General features: G+C 38.0%; 1 protein-coding gene across 3 annotated transcripts in view; it reads left to right on the top strand.

Annotated features, from left to right (window-relative positions):
- The window catches only part of FANCC (FA complementation group C), a 275,783-nt gene that overhangs the window by 28,467 nt on the left and 230,089 nt on the right, over nucleotides 1-17,227 (top strand). The gene's annotated exons all lie outside the window — the stretch shown is intronic.

The raw sequence follows: 17,227 nt of genomic DNA, 5'->3' as shown, positions 1-17,227 counted from the left end.
TATTCACAGCCTGAAAAAATTTGATACTGTTGCTTTTGAATTGTAGGAATGCAAAAATATGGTATAAGTATTTTTATTCTTTCATTATGGTCTTTTAACTTAAGTGAGTTTGTTAGAATTAAATTAGGCAAAAATTAGCTATTAATGGAATCCAATTGCATTGGTCAATTAAAATATAAAAAGACACTAAAAATAGTCGATACTTTAGGATGGTATTAGTTTGACATTTTATTTTATTATTTTTTAACGTCTTTATTGGAGTATAATTGTTTTACAATGGTGTGTTAGTTTCTGCTGTATAACAAAGTGAATCAGCTATACATATACATATATCCCCATATCCCCTCCCTCTTGCGTCTCCCTCCCACCCTCCCTATCCCACTCCTCTAGGTGGTCACAAAGCACCGAGCTGATCTCCCTGTGCTATACGGCTGCTTCCCACTAGGTATCTATTTTACATTTGATAGTGTATATATGTCCATGCCACTCTCTCACTTCGTCCCAGCTTACCCTTCCCCCTCCCCATGTCCTCAAGTCCATTCTCTACGTCTGCGTCTTTATTCCTGTCCTGCCCCTAGGTTCTTCAGAACCATTTTTTTTTGTTTGTTTTAGATTCCATATACATTTGTTAGCATACAGTATTTGTTTTTCTGACTTACTTCACTCTGTATGACAGACTCTAGGTCCATCCACCTCACTACAAATAACTCTATTTCATTTCTTTTTATGGCTGAGTAATATTCCATTGTATATATGTGCCACCTCTTCTTTATCCATTCATCTGTCAATGGACACTTAGGTTGCTTCCATGTCCTGGCTATTGTAAATAGTCCTGCAGTGAACACTCTGGTACATGACTCTTTTTGAATTATGGTTTTCTCAGGGTATATGCCCAGTAGTGGGATTGCTGGGTCATATGGTAGTTCTACTTGTAGTTTTTTAAGGAACCTCTATACTGTTCTCCATAGTGGCTGTATCAATTTACATTTCCACCAGCAGTGCAGGAGGGTTCCCTTTTCTCTACACCGTCTCCAGCATTTATTGTTTATAGATTTTTTGATGATGGCCATTTTGACTGGTATGAAGTGATACCTCATTGTAGTTTTTATTTACATTTCTCTAATGATTAGTGGTGTTGAGCGTCCTTTCATGTGTTTGTTGTCAATCTGTATATCTTCTTTGGAGAAATGTCTATTTAGGTCTTCTGCCCATTTTTGGATTGGATTGTTTGTTTTTTGGATATTGAGCTGCATGAGCGGCTTGTATATTTTGGACATTAATCCTTTGTCAGTTGCTTCATCTGCAAATATTTTCTCCCATTCTGAGGGTTGTCTTTTCGCCTTGTTTATGGTTTCCTTTGCTGTGCAAAAATTTTTAAGTTTCATTAGGTCCCATTTGTTTATTTTTGTTTTTATTTCCATTTCTCTAGGAGGTGGGTCAAAAAGGATCTTGCTGTGTTTTGTGTCATAGAGTGTTCTGCCTGTTTCCCTTTAAGAGTTTGATAGTGTCTGGCCTTACATTTAGGTCTTTAATCCATTTTGAGTTTGTTTTTGTGCATGGTGTTAGGGAGTGTTCTAATTTCATTCTTTTACATGTAGCTGTCCAGTTTTCCTAGTACCACTTATTGAAGAGGCTGTCTTTTCTCCATTGTATATTCTTGCCTCCATTATCAAAGATCAGGTGACCATATGTGCAAGGGTTTATCTCTGGGCTTTCTATCCTGTTCCATTGATCTATATTTCTGTTTTTGTGCCAGTACCATACTGTCTTGATTACTGTAGCTTTGTAGTCTAGTCTGAAGTCCAGGAGCCTGATTCCTCCAGCTCCGTTTTTCTTTCTCAAGATTGCTTTGGCTATTCGGGGTCTTTTGTAGTTTGACATTTTAGAGTGCTATATTTAAGGAAAGAATTTTATTTAAATGATTCTGAGCCTGCTTCTTGTGGTTTTGTCTTTCAGCTAGACCAGGGTGGGACAAGCATCCAAAATCTGCACCACTCTAATTTGTTTTTCTCCTCATTTTCCACTTAGTGATATGACTGGTTAGGTATCAATTCAGCAATATATTTTCTAGAGTTACATTCTGTGCTCTGATTTCCTATGAAATCTTGTATGAATTTTGAGTATATAAAGGTCAAATTTAAGGGTCTACAAAGGTCCACTGGAGCCTTTTTGAATGAATTGGGCCAAATAGTTCTGGCGGGGGGCAGGGGTGGTGGGAAGGAGGCAGGTGCTTGTTTTGGTTTTGTTCGCTTGTTTATTGTTGACTAGATTTTAAAATTCATTTGCCTTTACTAAATTTCTTAACTAGAATTTTGAGGGAGCCTTTAAATTGGGTAATAGAGTGGTTATGTGTCTGTTGATAAGCTATCCCTAGTCCCTGAATAAAAAGAGGCAACATTTATCAAAAGAGGCCAGTGGAATCTCTCATTTACATTTGTTCTTTAACTTCTGTAGAACATATTTTTTAGATCAGGAAAATTGCCAACCATTGTCAAGTACCATGTTGTAACCTAAAGTTGGTAATTTTGAAAGCGCAGAGCTGATTTGGTAATCTCTTATTTAAAAGAGCTTTGGATATTTCTATCAACATAAAAGATTGGTATACCACTATGACTGCTGCTGTTGTTTTTGCCTCCCTCTTCTTTCTTGCCTCCTTCCCCCTTCTTTTTTTTTTTTTTTGCGGTACGCGGGCCTCTCACTGTTGTGGCCTCTCCCGTTGCGGAGCACAGGCTCCGGATGTGCAGGCTCAGTGGCCATGGCTCACGGGCCCAGCCGCTCCGCGACATGTGGGATCTTCCCGGGCCGGGGCACGAACCCGTGTCCCCTGCATCGGCAGGCGGACTCTCAACCACTGTGCCACCAGGGAAGCCCCCCCTTCTTTTAATTTAAGAGCTTGTGGAGGTTTCTTTTATCTCTTTTGGTATTTACATAAACTTCTGTATTTTGAGATGGTAATCTGGGCAGATATAAATAGGCCCTTCCTTTCTTGTTTAAAAACTTCTTTGCAACCATCCTCGGACTTTCCTTCATTATCATCCATTCTTCTATCCTTTCGCTGATATTATATCTTTTCTTTACTATATCTTCTCTCTTGGTTTACTCCCTGCTTTTGGTGGAGCACATCCTCTAGTTTCTTCTTAAAATGGTGTGTGGGAGGTAAATTATTTTTGGTCACTGACTGTTGAATGTGTCATTGTACTAGTCATACTTGATTGATAGTTTGTCTGGATATAGAATTCCAGGTTAGAAATAATTTTCTTTCAGAATTGTGGAGGCATTGTTCCATTTCCTTCTGCTTTCCAGTGCTTTTATGATTTCATGATGACATACTGTGGTACATCTTTTCATCCATTGTGCTGGGCACTTGTTCAGCCCTTCCAATCTGGAAATGCTTGTCTTTTAGTTCTAGAAAAAAAGTTTTGTTGATTATATCCTTCCCTTTGTTTTCTTTGGCCCTCCTGTATTTGGAGTTCGACCTCCAGGATTAATGCTTCTGTAACTGGGGTGAATGTTCTCTAAGAGATAGGGGGGCAAGTTTTTTTTTTATATAAAAATGTTTGTGGTTTGATATGTTGGGGGTGCTCATGATAACCCCCAGGTTTGATGATTTACTAGGAAAACTCACAGAATTCAGCATGTAGTTATCCTCATGGTTATAATTTATTACAGGGAAAGAACACAAAGTAAAATCAACAAAGGGAAAAGGTGCACGGGACGAAGTCTGGAGGAAACCAGACACAAGCTTCTAAGAGTCTTTTCCTTGTGGAGTCACACAAGACTCACATAATTCCCCTAGCAGAGCTGTGACAACACATGTGCAATGTCATCCATCAAGGAAGCTCATTAGAGATTCAATGCCTAAGGTTTATTTTGGGGGCTGGTCCTGTAGTTATCGTATGTCTAGCAAGTACCAAAATTCCAGACCCTCAAAAGGAAAGCAGATGTTCAGCATCAATCACATTGTTTGTACAAACAGTTTGGGCAGAGAGAGTCCCTCTTAGTAGTTAGGGAGGTGGGAACTCTTCCAGTATCCAAGTTCCCAGACCCTATCCAGGGGCCAACCTTACAGTTTTTTCTAAGGAGAGCAGTATCAGGCCTGCTATGTTAAATAACTCTTTTCTGCATAATCAGTTTAAGAGGTAAGAAGTCATTTTTGAGGGCCAAAGATAAGTTTTTTTTTTTTTGTGGTACGCGGGCCTCTCACTGTTGTGGCCTCTCCCGTTGCGGAGCACAGGCTCCGGACGCACAGGGTCAGTGGCCATGGCTCACGGGCCCAGCCGCTCCGCGGCACGTGGGATCTTCCCGGACCGGGACACGAACCCGTGTCCCCTGCATCGGCAGGTGGACTCTCAACCACTTGCGCCACCAGGGAAGCCCCCAAAGATAAGTTTTAATCTCAGTGAATTTCAGAGTTGTCTGATGACAGGGTTAAAGCCTTACTCAGGTGTAAACTGGTGGTGTCGTAAGAGAAGGCAGAAAACTAAGCCTCTAGGAGATTATGAATTACGGGCAAGAAATATGGCTTATGGAATATTGGAACTCATGATAAAAAGCTAGTTATAGGAGAGTGGAAGCTTGTGCAAAGTCTGAATTTTGCCACCCCCAGATTCACACATTGAAGCCCTATCCCCCAGTGTGACTGTATTTGGAGATAGGGCCTTTAGAGAGGTAATTAAGGTTTAATGAAGTAAGGGTAGAGTCCTAATCTAATAGGTTTGGTGGCCTTATAAAAAGAGGATAAGAGATCTATTTCCCTGCACCCACCAAAGAAGAGGTCATGTGAGCATACAGAGAGATGGCGGCCATCTACAAGGTAGGAAGAGGATCTCACCAGGAGCCGGTTTGTCCAGAACCTTAATCTTTGGCTTTTTAGTTTCCAAAACTGTTAGAAGATAAATTTGTGTTGTTGAAGCCACCCAGTTTATGGTTTTTTGTTATGGCAGCCTGAGCTGGCTATGACAGGTTGAGATCAGAGTAGGACCTCAGCTTTATCAAGGTGAATCCTGTGTGAAGCAAGAGAAATATTAACATGGTGCTGGGTTTTTGTTGTTGTTGTGTGTTTTGTTTGTTTCTCTTCTTGTCTGTTAGCTTTTAAATTTCGCTAATTCATCCACATACCACCTTTTTTGAGTTAGCACAAGTCATTAAACCAGTGTTCTAAATTTGTGCCATCCAATACCATAGTCAATAGCCATATTTCATGAAACAAATTAATTTAAATTAATTAAAATTAAATAAAATTAAAAATTACGTTCCTCAGTTGTACTAGCCACATTTCATGTGTTCAGTAGCCCCATGTGGCTAGTGGCTATGGTATTGGATGACATAAATATAGAGAAAAATTTTCCATCATTGAGGAAAGTCTTTCTTAGCAGCACTTTTCTAGATAGTTGCCTCAAACCTCTCACTATTTATTTTCTGTCTCAGTGGTTCCAAACTTCTGCAGGTTCAAGGCATACTTATGAGTGCTAAAGTTTTTGGTGGGCATCCTTAAAGTTTTTAAAATAATAACAGTAAGAAATGGACACCAATTACGGTGCAAACTCTGTTAAAGTATAATATGTCAAGCTGAGTCTGTAACAATATCTGCAATTATCAAGCTATTCATTTGGTCTTGCTTCTGCAGTATGTGCCCCTAGAAGAACTGTTTTCTACTCCTTCTGGGCTTGCTTATATATTTGTAGGACAAAGAACCTGGATAAACATGCCTTTGTTATCTGATGCCTGCTTCCCTGTTTTTCTCTGCTGGATGTTTGCTCTCTCCTGGAGGTAGTAGATACAGATGCTGTAGAAGCAAGCATCAGTAACCAGGTTGCTCTGCTGAACACTAATTAGTCTGAGGAATCATAGACTGAGGGGAGGTTAGTAAAAGTGGCAAACAGTGTGGCATGATTCAGAGCAGATTGTTTCATGAGATGATAAACAGTGTAACATTGTTCAGAAGGGTCAAAATCTCCCTGGTACCTAGCCCACCAGTCTGTTGTCATATGTGGGAGCTGGTCTTGATAATCCTCAAAACAACCCTGTGAGGTATGTATTATTCCACTCCTGAAGCCAGGTGAAGGTAGCACTCAGAAATTTCGTGTAATTTGCCCTGGGTCACTGAACTAGTGAATAGAGATGCTGGATTCAAGTCTTTTCATCAGTCTTCACAAGCTTGTGTTTTTTCCACCATAATGCAACTGGACTTGGCCTGGGGCCCCTCCTCTCCACTGGGTGGGAGCAGGTCTCTGAAAGCTGTGCTCTATGTAAAAGGGGTTTTTGTAGATTGAATACCCATTTAGTTCAAGGTAAAGACTGAATGACCTGCAAGGGGATATTTTTTCTTTTATTTTAGGGGATTGTTATTATTTTATCAATAATTACATTAAAAAATGCAGGAAAAATGAAAAAGAAGTAAAAACCACTCATAATACCGGCACTTATTTTGGAATCATTTAAAGATGTTTCCTGTGTTTGTACAGGCATATTTTTACAAAAATGTTATCATGTTATTATATGTATTTGTCTGCAGCTTCCTCGTTGAACTTCAGAATTTAGGATGAACATCTCTCCAAGTCAGTCAGGAATATTCTTTGTGCAGTTCACTGCTCTGTTACTTTAAAAATTGTGTGTGTGTGTGTGTGTGTGTGTGTGTGTGTGTGTGTGTGTGTTTAATGGTTATTGTTATACCCACTTTAACCACTCTCCTTCATTTTAGCCTTTAGGTCTATTTTTTCTTTGTATGGTTACTAAGAAATAATTGCAAGAGAGTAACAAAGTCTTAAATTTGGTGGTACTCAGCACCAAATAATTCCAGATGTTTGCTTTTCCCTGCGTGTACAAAGAACCCACACTGGTGCCGTGTTTGTTCTTCTCATCCTCCCTTGTCTTTATTTCTCTTCCATTTCATTTAATTTTAACCTCAATACCAGACTTCTTTTGTGCAGTCCTTAGCCTGTTGCTGTGGTATATTTGCCACTGGCTCTTGTTCCAGCGCCCAGTCACTGATGTGTCTCTTGGCAGGGAATGGAAATGATGGTGGTCCTCTCAATTGACTCAAGAGCACCCCAAGTCAGCAGTAATATTTGGCATAACAAGCACCACGGTGGGATAACCACAGGTCGGTGGACTGGGATTTGAAAGTTGTTAGTTGTCCTGTGAGCTGTGGTTTAGTGATCAGTTTAAGCAAGAGATTAAATTTATTTCCTACAGGCTTCTTTTTCTTGGTCATCATCTGACATTATTGCCTTATTATTATCTATCTTATTCCTTTTTAATTTTTTTGGCTTAAATTTCCCTTTAGTCATTTTACTTTGCTCATTTTTTCTGACATTTTCCCTATTTCTGATTCCTCAGACTTTTTCCTTTTTCTTTTTTTTTTTTTTTTTTTTTTTTTTTTTGCGGTATGCGGGCCTCTCACTGTTGTGGCCTCTCCCGTTGCGGGGCACAGGCTCCGGACGCGCAGGCCCAGCGGCCATGGCTCACGGGCCCAGCGGCCATGGCTCACGGGCCCAGCCGCTCCGCGGCATGTGGGATCTTCCCGGTCCGGGGCACGAACCCGCGTCCCCTGCATGGGCAGGCGGACTCTCAACCACTGCGCCACCAGGGAAGCCCTTTCCTTTTTCTTAATCAGCCCTATGCTAATCAGATTTTCATTCTGCTTGCATCTAATGATCTAGTTTTTCATTGGGTGGGGACAGGAGGGTGGGATAGGGAGGTGGGGGTAAATATACCACCTGCTAATTGTTTCATATAATATTAAACAAGACATTAAAGAACCTAATTTCTTTTTGATTCGTCGTGTTTGGGAAACTGTAGAATCAGTTGGACACTAATATCAAGTGGCTTTTGTGTGCAAAGCCTTACAAAGAGATAATGATAAGTCCCCATTTCCCATGAGTTCATGATGCATTGTGGGAAAAGGTATCTACCTGTGTAGAAGGTGCAAGAAAAATATGCCAGCAAAGATAAACCAACATGGCAGTAAGAAACTATGGTATCAGTGACACATACATTGTGAATGGATGATAGATAAAAATGGAAAGACTTTCAGAAGGAGCTGAGTTTTAAGTATACAGAGATATTTTATGTTGGTAATAAACAGGGCTATACTGTTAGTTACTCTTATTTGAAGAAATGTTAAGTACTAAGGGATAGAACCTATTCTGGGCCTCAGAAAACAAGGTTTTGTTCCTAGAAGACAGTTAAATTTGAATAATAATTTCAGTATTGAATTGGACGCCTTTTTACTAAAATGTCTGAATGTGGTTATTATATCTAACCTTATATCTAGCAATAGAATAATTGTTAATGAAGCAATTAGAGGGACATATAGATGAATCAGATAGAATTTCTTAAAAGAAACTGTTCATCATTTTTTGGGAAATCCTAGTTGAAACTGGAAATTTTTTTTTTTTTTTTTTTTTTTTGCGGTACGCGGGCCTCTCACTGTTGTGGCCTCTCCCGTTGCCGAGCACAGGCTCCGGACGCGCAAGCTCAGCGGCCATGTCTCACGGGCGCAGCCGCTCCGCGGCATGTGGGATCTTCCCAGACCGGGGCACGAACCTGTGTCCCCTGCATCGGCAGGCAGACTCTCAACCACTGCGCCACCAGGGAAGCCCTGGAAAATTTTTAATTTTATTATTGCTCATTACAAATTATAGGGATTTGATATTGTTCAGTCAAAAATTCAGTAGATTTTAGAAACTAGTTATTAATTGACCTTAGTTTTGCACATTCTTGTTGCTTTGCAAGGATACCTTTAAGGTTCAAATCAAGTTAAAAGTAGGGTAAATGGTGTGTGCCTGTAAGGTCAGACTAAAACTATATTTTTTCCTGTCAACACTTGAATAGAAAAAAACTAGTCTAAGAATCCGACTACAATGTAGAATCTTATTCAAAACCACCTATACTATAGTATTTTTAAAGCCTGGAACCAAAATGTAGAATCACTGTGTTTTATAGCAGCTGAAACTATATCTGATATTACTTGTATTTTGTGCTGCCCTGATATGGCTTTTGGATTGCATTAGTGATACAAGAATGATTCTTATATTTAAGTAAGATACATTGCTTCACTGCACAGATGGTATCAGTTTTGAATTACTAAGTAAAAGAAAACTAGAACAACAATGATTTTGCCAGTTTTTACTGATTATTTATTTTGGTTGACTGTAGTCCTTGTGAAGGTGGCAGACTTAACCTAGAAACTAGAGCAAAGAACAGAATGGGTGGACATTCTTCCTGTTCCCTACTACAGGTCTGCTAATTTGTCCCAGGAGAATCAGTGCAGTTTCTTCCTGAATGCAAGATCTTGCTCTCTTAACATGACTATTGTTGCGATTAACTTCCCTCCCCTCCTCGTTTAGATATCTGCAAGTCAACGAAATCCTCCATAGCTCTCACATCCCTATGTCCTTGGCCCAATCCTCTTTTTTTTTCCATCCTCCCTAGGTTAGCTCATCCATTTCCATGGCTTTAAATACCTTCTGTCTTTTGATGGTTCCCACATCTACGTCTTCAGCTCATATCTGTCTCCTAGCCTCTATACTCATATAGCCCATTGCTCATTGGACATTTTCACTTGGATGCCCCAAGTATCTTACACTCAACATGCCGTAAACTGAACTCATCTTTCTATCTAAGTATGTCCTTGTTCTTCTGTTCCCTCTTTTAGTACATAGTGGTACCATGCATCTAGTTCCCTAGTCAGAAACCTGAACACCATCTTTAGTTCCTCCCTATTCCTTTTTTGCCATGTTCAATCAGACACTAAATATTATATACTCTACGTCTTAAGTATCTCTCATATCTACACACTTTTCTACATTCTTTCATGCATTTAGATTAGGCCTCGATTACTAAAAGATGATCTTCTATCCTACAGTGTAGTCTTCCTGTTTTCTACTCATTTTCTACACTGCTTCTTAGTGATCTTTCTAAAATACAAACCTAATTATATCACTTTTGTGCTAAAAATTCTTCAATGGCTTCCCATTGCTCTCAGAATATAGTCCGGAGTCCTTAACAATCTTATAAGGTTCTTTCACATCCATCTACTGCTTGCCTAAACAAGGTGACAGCCTTGGTCAAATTTACTGTTTTAGCCTGAAGTCCCCCTAACACTTATCATTCATGATGCTTTTCTTATGAGAAGCCAGAAATTTTATTGTGGTCTATTGCCCATTAGTAAACCCCAGTCAGAGCTGTGTGCTCTTCTTCCTAAAGATACATTATACATATCGTAGCAAATAGTTGTACTAGTTGGCAAATTCCATTGAGAAATCTCTAGAAGTTATGCTTGATGTTATTTTAATGTTTTTATTACATACTATAGAGAGGGTATCTACTTTATTGAGCCTGACTCAAATAAAGTAATGGAGGTGATTAGATGTCACCGCAGCCTGTCATTTTTCTCCAGACAAGGTAATAAAAGATTTAACAGCAGCTCCCATTGAAGCAGTTGCCCAAACATGCCAACAGAGGTTGGCTGTAGGTAAGTCTCCCTCTAAGACACTGGGGTTCCTGAAAATCTAAGGAAGGAAGGGAGGAAGGGAGGAAGGGAGGAAGGGAGGAAGGGAGGAAGGGAGGAAGGAAGGAAGGAAGGAAGGAAGGAAGGAAGGAAGGAGGGAAGGAAGGAAGGAAGGTCTCTGGTGGAGGGATATAAATGATGAGGTCAGAATACAGAAGCACCAGTAGAGTAATCCTTTGGCTGGTCTCTATCTCTAGATGCCCTAAAATGTTTGTTTTCATGATTAAAAAAGAAGTCAGTGTTGGCCTCTCCCAGAGAAAGGAGTATTTCCTGATTTGGCAAGATCCTAAAACAGCTCTCTTGTTAGTCTGTGCTTTGTCTACTGACAGGTCTTCTTGCCTCAGTCTTTGCACATGCTGTTCCCTCTACCTGTAACATTCTGCCTACTGTTCACTTGATGAACCCTTACATGTTGTTCAGCTCTCTTTCTCTGGAAACCTTCCTTGACACCCCAAGTCTGGATTAAGTGTTCTGCTGAGTCTCCCATTCCACAGAACACTTCTCATACTGCAGCTTTAGTTTAAGTCCATTGACTATGACTAATTTTACCATTTAAAATGAAAGGGATTTTAGGAGGTTTTTAAAAGAGAATTGACTAGAGTCATGAGGCATTTCTCCACTCCTGAAACCAGTAAAGCCATGAGTTGCCTTTGAACCTAATTACAACTTTGAAAAATGTAGGTAGAGCATACCATAAGGTATTCTGTGGAGGAGAGCTAGCCTGCCCCAGTCTAGCTGTGAATGACTTGAATGGAATGCTGGTGTTCATGTTTAATGTTCTTTATTTTGGTATATACTCCACTTTAAAGCCAGCCCAGTCTTGTCCCAATACATGACCTGTGCTTGTTTGGCTAACTCGATATACCCTACCTGCATTTTCTCCACTTTCAGCCTAAAAGTTTTCTTTGCCCTCTTTAGCACTTAGCCCCTAAATCCCCTCCTGTTAGAATGGATATTTACTTTTATTAACCAGGTGTTTTTCCTCAGGTGGTGTTGTCTAGAACTGTTATTTCTGAGAGCACTTTTATTTCTGTGCTCAGAGGAGTTTAATATGCTTGACACACTGTAATCCAATAAGGATATGTAATCTCCTAATTTATGCTTTACTGGAACCCTATTGGAAAATCCAAATAGATTACCTTTGAATAAGAAAAAAATACTTAACAAAGATATATGGGCTTGATGTGGAATCTAAAGGAACAATGAAAAAAAGAGTACATTTCTTTTCAAATATGTTGTTTTCACTTTATCACAGTCTTCTCTGTCATCTAAAAGACATGACATTTGGGGCCTCTGTCTCTTTTCTATTTTCTAGGCAATGAAGCCTCCTGATATATTAGATCAGTGTGTCTATATCATGATCCTTATTTCATTTTAAATTGGAGTGTGATATAGAGGGTTTTCAGTATAATATACAGTAGACTTTAGATAGTCTCAGGTTTAACATGTGCAGTTTTGACTATTTGCAATTGATTTCAAAAATCTATGAGATGCAGTAAGTTGTAGTTTTGCTGAGACTCATATTTGAGTAATCGATACTGTGAGGCAAGTTTGTGGGCATGAGGCACTGACTTAGTGAGTAAGCTTAACTCATGCCTCAGAGTCTGCCTTTCAGAGTGACTTTGCTCATCATAAGAGCTTACACAATAGTTCTTATGAAGTACTAATAAAACATTTTAAAAATGATTTTATAAAGAAAGCCAACTGCTAGTCCTGTTGAAGAACAAGAAGAGAAAATATTAAGAGCTAAGAACATGTTGATTCTAGGTGTGAATAGTAAAGTTTTGTATAAATTAAAGATTAGGATGTCTAATTAAATTGTAATTCTGAACTAAAATGTGAATGAGTCCATGGTAGTCATCAAGTTAGTGAACCTGTTGCAGGTTTCACACTGCAGCCAGTGTGAAAGTTGCTGAAGTGAATGAGAAATTGTAGAAGTTGGATAGGTAATTAGTTTGTGCTCTGAAGATAGGAAGAAGTCTGTTATTCTTTGTGGAAATATTCTGTAGAAAACCAGGGTCATGGATATAAAATATGAAACATCAAGTATTGAAGGCACTAGTTAATTTCTAAAAAAAAAAAAAAAAAAACTTTAATGAGAGTAAAGGTCCATAATTTTTTTTTGGGGGGGGGCAGAATAAAAAATTATATTTTTGTTATACTATACATAGAAAACAAAGGCTAAATGAATAGTCACCAAACTATTTATAATTAATATGTAGAGGGTGAAATTAGATGATCCTTTTTTCCTTTTAAAGGTCCATAATTTTAAGACACGAGGTAAAATTTTGAAGGTTATACTCCATTTATAGTAATTATAAAATATTGGCTATATTCCCATGCTGTATAATATATCTCTTCTAGCTTTTTTATTTTATACATTGCAGTTTTACCTCTTAATCCACTACCCTATTACTGCCCCTTAAAGAATATTTAATAACTATTTTTTTCCTTTCTACCTTTTTATAAATTTATTTTACATGGGGCTAATGAGAAATTTACTGCTCAGGCATTCTTCAGTTCATCAATACAGTAAGTCCCCTACATACGAACGAGTTCCATTCCGAGAGCGCATTTTAAGTCCAATTTGTAAGTCCAACAAAGTTAGCCTAGGTACCCAACTAACGCAATCAGCTATATAGTACTGTACTGTAATAGGTTTATAATACTTTTCACACAAATACATAAAAAACAAACACAAAAAATAATGAAAACATTTTTAATCTCACAGTACAGTATCTTGAAAAGTACAGTAGTACAGTACAACAGCCGGCATACAGGGACTGGTATTGAGTGAACAGGCAAGAAGAGTTACTGACTGGAGGAGGGAGAGGAGGTGGGAGATGGTAGAGCTCAAGGATCATCAGCAATAGGAGACAGAGGGCAAGCTGCAGTTTCACTCATGCCTGACGCTAATGGAACATACGTTTGTATCTTTCAGAGTTTGCAACTTGCAGGTTCATATGTAGGGGACTTACAGTATGTCACAAATGATTGAATATGGCAGTTAGCAACTTCTAATATTAGAGTACTTCTCCAGGGTTCTGAACATCACACACTGCTTATTCCTTACCACTTGTTTTTGTCTCTGTCATCTTACGGAGTACATTTCTGGTCAATAACATCTTCACCTTCTGGAACTCAAGAGGAAACTTGTCCCTAACACTATGATTGGTTTATGCTTCACATTAACTGTGCATTACACGAAGAAAATCCCTGTTATCCTCCCAACACCCCTTGAACCCTTGACCCCCACCCATCCCTGGCAACTGCTAATATGCTGTCCCTATGGATTTGCCTATTCTGGGCATTTTGTATAAATGGATTCTTACAATATGTGGCTTTTTGTGTCTTCTTTCTTTCACTCAGTATAATGTTTTCAGGGTTCCCCATTGTAGTATGTATCAATATTTCATTCCATTTTATGGTTAAATGATATTCTATCATATAGATATACCATATTTTATCCATTCATCAGTTGATGGATATTTGGGTTGCTTCCACTTTTTGACTGTTATGAATAATGCTGATATGAATATATGTATACAAATTTTTGTTTGAATACCTGTTTTTTATTTTCTTAGGCCTATACCCAGGAGTAGAATTTCTGGGTCATATGGTATTTCTATGTTTAACTTTTTGAGGAGCTGCCAAACTGTTTTCCACAATTTGCTGCACCATTTTACATTCTCACCAGCAGTGTATGAGGATTCCAGTTTCTCCACAACCCATCAGCACTTGTTATTGTGTATCACTAGTTTACACATGATTATTTTTTAATTTAACTATTTACAATTGATTTAAAATACTGTGTTAGTTTTCAGTGTACAGCTTCAGATTCTTCTTCATTATAGGTTATCACAAGATACTGAATATAGTTCCATGTGCTATAGTAAATCCTTGTTGTTTTATCTGTTTTATATATAGTGGTGTGTATCTGTTAATCCCGTACTCCCAATTTATCCCTCCCCCTCCCTTTTCCCTTTGGGTAACCGTAAGTTTGTTTTCTATGTCTGTGGTCTGTTTCTGTTTTGTAAATAAGTTGACTTGTATTATTCTTTTAGATTTCATATAAGTGATATCATATTTGTCTTTCTCTGCCTGACTATAGATGGTTTTGATTGATACAACGATTAAAGTCTGAAAGAGTCATTTAAAACTTTTAGTTATGTTTTGCTCTATAATATACTTTATTGGTATTGACAGAGGTCTCAAGAACATATTTCTTATATAAGGTCTTTTATAGTTAGGAAATTTAATTTATAACAGAGATTCATAACTGGGTTATAAACTTTTCTTGAACAGTTTCTTCTGAGTAATAATCTAGTACTTCTTCCTTTCTGCTCTTATTTGTATTCTTTTTTTTTTCCTAACTTCTTGAGATACCTAACTGATTAATTAAAATTTTTTTCATTGTGGTAAAATATACCTAACATAAAAGTTATATAACATATAAAATACACACAACATAAAAGTTTCATTGTATGTATATATCACAATTTATGTGTCTGTTCATCTGTTGTTGGACATTTGGGTTGTTTCTACCTTTTGGCATTGTGAACAATGCTGATGTGAACATGGGTGTACATGTTCCGGTCTCTGCTTTCAATTCTTTTGTATATATACCCAGAGGTGGAATTGCTGGATCATATATGGTAATTCTGTTTAATTTTTAAAGGAACAGTCTTATACTGTTTTCCACGGTGTTTGCATCATGATACATTCATTCCAGCAATGCCCAAGGGTTCCAAATTCTCTGCAGTTTCACTAGCACTTATTTTCTGTTTTGTTTGTTTGTTTTGATGATAGCCATCCTAATGGGTGTGTAGAGATATCTCATGGTGGTTATGGTGGTTTTGATTTACATTTCCCTAATGATTAGTGATGTTGACTATCTTTTCATGTGCTTATTGGCCATTTGTATATCTTGTTGGGGTTATGTCTATTCAAGACCTTTGCCCATTTTTTAATGAAGTTGTTTATGTTTTTTGTTGTTGAGTCATAGGACTTCTTTATATATTCTCCATATTAACTCATCAGAAATATGATTTCCAAATTTTTTTTCTCATTCTGTGTGTTCTTTTCACTCTCTTCATAGTGTCCTTTAATGCATAAAAGTTTAAAATTTTTATGAAGTTCAATCTGTTTTTCTTTTGATACCTGTATTTTTGATGTCATATCTAAGAAGACATTACCAAGTCCAGTGTCATGAAGCTTTCCCCCTATGTTTTCTTCTAAGAGTTGTATAGTTTTAGCACTTATATTAAGATCTTTGTTCCATTTTGAGTTAATTTTGTATATGGTATAAGGTTAGAGTACATTAATTTTTAAGCCTTTAAAAAATGTACACAGTTACAGCTATAAATGCTTTAATTATGTCCCACTTGTTTGTGGAACTATTCCATTTCTTCTTGGAGTTTTGCCAGTTTCTGCTTTATGTTTCACTTTATAGTATCAAATATAGTTTGATACTATATTGTTTGATGAATACAAATTTAAAATTATTATAACATACTGGTGAATTGAATTTTGTCATTGTGAAGTGAACCTCTGTCTCTAGTAATGATTTTTGCTCTAAAGCCTATTTTGTTTAATAGAAATCGCTACACCAACCTTATTTTTGTCAATGTTTGTATCCATACTCAGCCTTTCTTTATCCTTATGTTTTACCTGTCACGCTGATAAACATTGTATGTTTGGATAATCCAATTTGATCCTCTTTTTCAAACTAGATCATTTTCGTATATTTACATTTGGTGTGACCAATGGTAAATCAGTCTTTTATTTCCTTCCTTCTTTGAACTCCAACTATTCTGCATTCCATTTTCTCTCCTTTCTTGCAATTTTTGCAATTTTATCAATTTTTGATTGATAATTTAAAAAATCATTCCATAGTTTATTTCTGTTAGTTTCAAAATTACATACTCTATGTCTGTTCTTTTTTTTTTTTTTTTTTTTTTTGCGGTACGCGGGCCTTTCACCGCTGCGGCCTCTCCCATTGCGGAGCACAGGCTCCGGATGCGCAGGCTCAGCGGCCTTGGTTCTCGGGCCCAGCCCCTCCGCGGCATGTGGGATCCTCCTGGACCGGGACACAAACCTGCGTCCCCTGCATCAGCAGGCGGACCCCCAACCACTGCGCCACCAGGGAAGCCCTGTGTCTGTTATTTTAATGGTTATCCTCAAAATTCTCTTCCCTGTATCCTTTCTCCACTTCCCTAAGAGTTTACCTTCCAAATAAACTACTTCTAGGGAACCCAAAATAAGGCATTTATCGTTCTTGGCGTTAATTAGAGTTCTAAGGTCTGTGGATTAATGTGCATATTGGTGATGGAAAGATACAGTTGGAAGATGGTCAGTTTCCTTAATGGTAATAGATTTGGAAATCTGTGGATCAAGCCCCCTTAGTAGTTCTCATGAGTTTTTTTACATTTTTGGTCATTTAGCACCCCTCATGCTTGAATGTTATTATTCTGGAACCCAGTGACATGCCTACCCACTCAATAGGTAGAAGTAATAGATACACAGCAATCCCCACACATTCTTCAGTTTACTGCAAGATTGGATGGACCTGAAGACCAGTTTTCTGGGAGCATTCTCTCAGCAGGCCTAACCTTAAGACATGTCCAAGCATGTTCTGAAATCTGTGTGCTACAGTTAAGGTTAAAATTAAATTTAAAAAAAATTTGAGAACAATAAAGAATTTATGAATATTGG

The sequence above is a fragment of the Phocoena sinus genome, chromosome 6 (assembly GCF_008692025.1).
Source record: "Phocoena sinus isolate mPhoSin1 chromosome 6, mPhoSin1.pri, whole genome shotgun sequence".
Lineage (NCBI taxonomy): Eukaryota > Metazoa > Chordata > Mammalia > Artiodactyla > Phocoenidae > Phocoena > Phocoena sinus.
The sequence above is the reverse complement of the archived record's forward strand: the minus strand, read 5'-3'. Positions and strand labels throughout refer to the sequence as shown.